The sequence below is a fragment of the Camelus bactrianus genome, chromosome 14, assembly GCF_048773025.1.
Source record: "Camelus bactrianus isolate YW-2024 breed Bactrian camel chromosome 14, ASM4877302v1, whole genome shotgun sequence".
In the NCBI taxonomy this organism is placed as follows: domain Eukaryota; kingdom Metazoa; phylum Chordata; class Mammalia; order Artiodactyla; family Camelidae; genus Camelus; species Camelus bactrianus.
In genome coordinates, this window is record NC_133552.1 from 34,722,244 (window position 1) to 34,724,978 (window position 2,735).

The 2,735-nt window shown below is 32.8% G+C and overlaps 1 non-coding gene across 1 annotated transcript; it reads left to right on the plus strand.

The window, feature by feature from the left end:
* The first annotated feature begins 329 nt into the window (after window positions 1-329).
* On the plus strand, window positions 330-435 carry LOC123613874 (U6 spliceosomal RNA). Its single transcript, XR_006721307.1, has one exon. It is a non-coding gene; the product is annotated as a U6 spliceosomal RNA (small nuclear RNA).
* The last annotated feature ends 2,300 nt before the right edge of the window (window positions 436-2,735 follow it).

A 2,735-nucleotide genomic window follows, 5' to 3' on the forward strand; every position in this document is an offset into this window, starting at 1 on the left:
GTGTTGACACTATTGGTTCCCAAAAGTGGACTATTAAATATTCAGGAATTCATTAAAACATAGCTTTATTCAGCCATGGTGAGATATTGTATAGCATGGAAACACTACAAATCAGGATTTTTAACTAAAATTTATTTTTAAATATTTTTTTTTCATTTTTGAAACTCAGTTTAGTTTACTTGTGCAGACACTAGTTATAATAACTCTTGCAAAATTCCTTGCATAGTCTTTTAAATCCATACCTGCAAATAGATTTCTTTGCAAGTTTATATACAGTTCCTTTTTATTTTGGAAGTCACTACAAATAATATTAGATGAATAAAATTAAAGGGCTCACTTTGGCAGCATACATACTAAAAATGGAGCCATACAGAGAAGATTAGCATGGCCCTGTGCAAGGATGACATGCAAATTCGTGAAGCATTCCATATTAAATAATAAATAAATAAAATTTAAGACCTGCAATTGAACACTAAGATTCATGTCTAAATTTATTGTTTAATACTGATTCAATAATCACCTCTACATCATATAATACACAAGAAGATAAGTACTAAATATACAAATCATGAGTTTTACCTGGCACTACTGGATGGTACTGACTAATGATTACCTATATATAATAACAAAGCAGGCTTTAGCACAGCAGCATCTGTAGAACGGCCTAAATCATCAGATATTGTTCCCCCCTAATTCTTTAATCCATATGGAGATCCATTTTGATTTCTGAATATGAGAACTATGCTATTTCTGGATGTGGTGCCACATAGACACTGAGGAAGCTGTTTAGGTCTGAAATTTCTTAGTTTTATACTCCTTTTTTATGGAGGAAGAAAATCTAAGGGACTAATTTCCATTCTCAGACAGCTGAGCTCCATTACTTTATATATTTCAGGTTTATTTTTTATAAGTAGTGTAGGCAGACCAGGTATTTTGCTATAAATAATCTAAAATAAGAATTTCCTCTTCATCTTCTTGTTAGTAAATTCCAAAAATTGTTCACAAGAAGGTCTGATCCTGGCCAATATTGATTCAGGCATCCCTTAGGAGAAAGAAGATTAGTTAACAGATCTTCTCTTAATTATTTTTCCCAAATATCTATTGCAAAAGGCTTCATCTTGACTACATTTGATACATTAAAGCCAATATAATATCCTAGATTTCAGGATTTTAAAAGGCATCAAGATTTTTTAGGAAATCTCAAAAACATGACTAAGAAAATAAAAGAATAAATAACTGTTTTAGAATAAGAATGCCTAACACATGATGTATTATGCCTCCAGAAGAAATTAGGTAATATTTCTGTTTTATTATGGAAGAGAATTTAAATTTAGGTTAAAGAGTGCAAAGATCAGATAGAGTTAGATTGCATGGATAAGATTTCCAAGAAGTTTGCAGAAGGGTAATGTTCAAGCAGCAGAGTACATGCTTAGCATGCAGGAGTTCCTAGGTTCAATCCCCAGTACCTCCATTAAAAATAAATACACCTAATTACCAACCCAGCAAAAAATAATAAAATAATACAATAATAAATAAATGAAATGTTTAAAAAAATATTTCCAAGAGGATATATTTTGGCATAATTGCAAGTCCATGATTAATAAGTTGGCTGCCATGGAAAAAATGAAGTAAACCAGCTCTTTGCCAATTTTTCCATTTTTCTTACTCCTACTGAGTTGGGACATATATTCAAGAATGTCATTAAGATTTCAGGTCACTGATTTTGGCTTAGCCACATTTATGTATACATGAGTCATTAGTATAACTGAATAATTTAGTATATGGAGTAATCTTTTCTTTTGTTTCCTTTTAATAAGTGCGTGAAACTTTTAAAATGGGCTAAAATATTTTGTCACATGGAAGAAAGCATGGTCATCTCCCTTTCTTTTTACCAACATGCTTAAACATTCTTATGTTTTTCTCTTCTCTCTTTCCACAATATACAAATGTTTGGGTGTGGATTACTGAGGAAAACACAAACACCCTTATAGTACACCAATCCAAGACACACACAGACAGTTTCCACTGAGGAGTTTTGCCCTCAGGTTTGAAACAAAAGCCTGATTTTAAAAATTGCTTAACTAGCTTTCAGCGTTTTCTCAAGAGGATATATCTGCCTCTGCGATTAGCTCAAGTCTAGAGCGATTAGCTCCAATCATCAAAAATCTACCTTTAAGTCTTCCATTTTTGAGGTAGCTACAGAAATAACACTCCCCACACATATTCAGATGAAAGAACAAGAAGCACAAACTTCATTTTTAACAAAATTAGAGACACTTGCAATCTTGCATTATAATAAATACAATTACAAGTAGATTAAGAAATCAGAAATAACTTATCAGAAAGACCAGGAAATTTAAGCTGCTTTCCCCATCAAATCCATGAAAGAGTCAGGAATTAGAAGCATGTAAGGGAGAAAGTTAGATTAAAGCAACCACTGTCTAAAAACCAAGGACCTCATTGAAAGTCAGGATGAGAAGCCTGACTGATTACTAGACATGAAACTAAACCATTCCCACAGAAACCAGAAGGAATTTCTATGAAGATAGTTAGTGACTAAAGTAAAAGGGACCCAAATAAACAAAGGAAAGTCTACATGAGGAATTAGATTAAAGTGGGGATTTAGGGACTATGAGTAACCTAAGACAGGACTTGTGCACTAACAGCGGCAGTTAGAGAAGCTTCATTCATGGGGAAAAATGAAAAGGTTTACAGGACTCAGAATAACAAGGCAT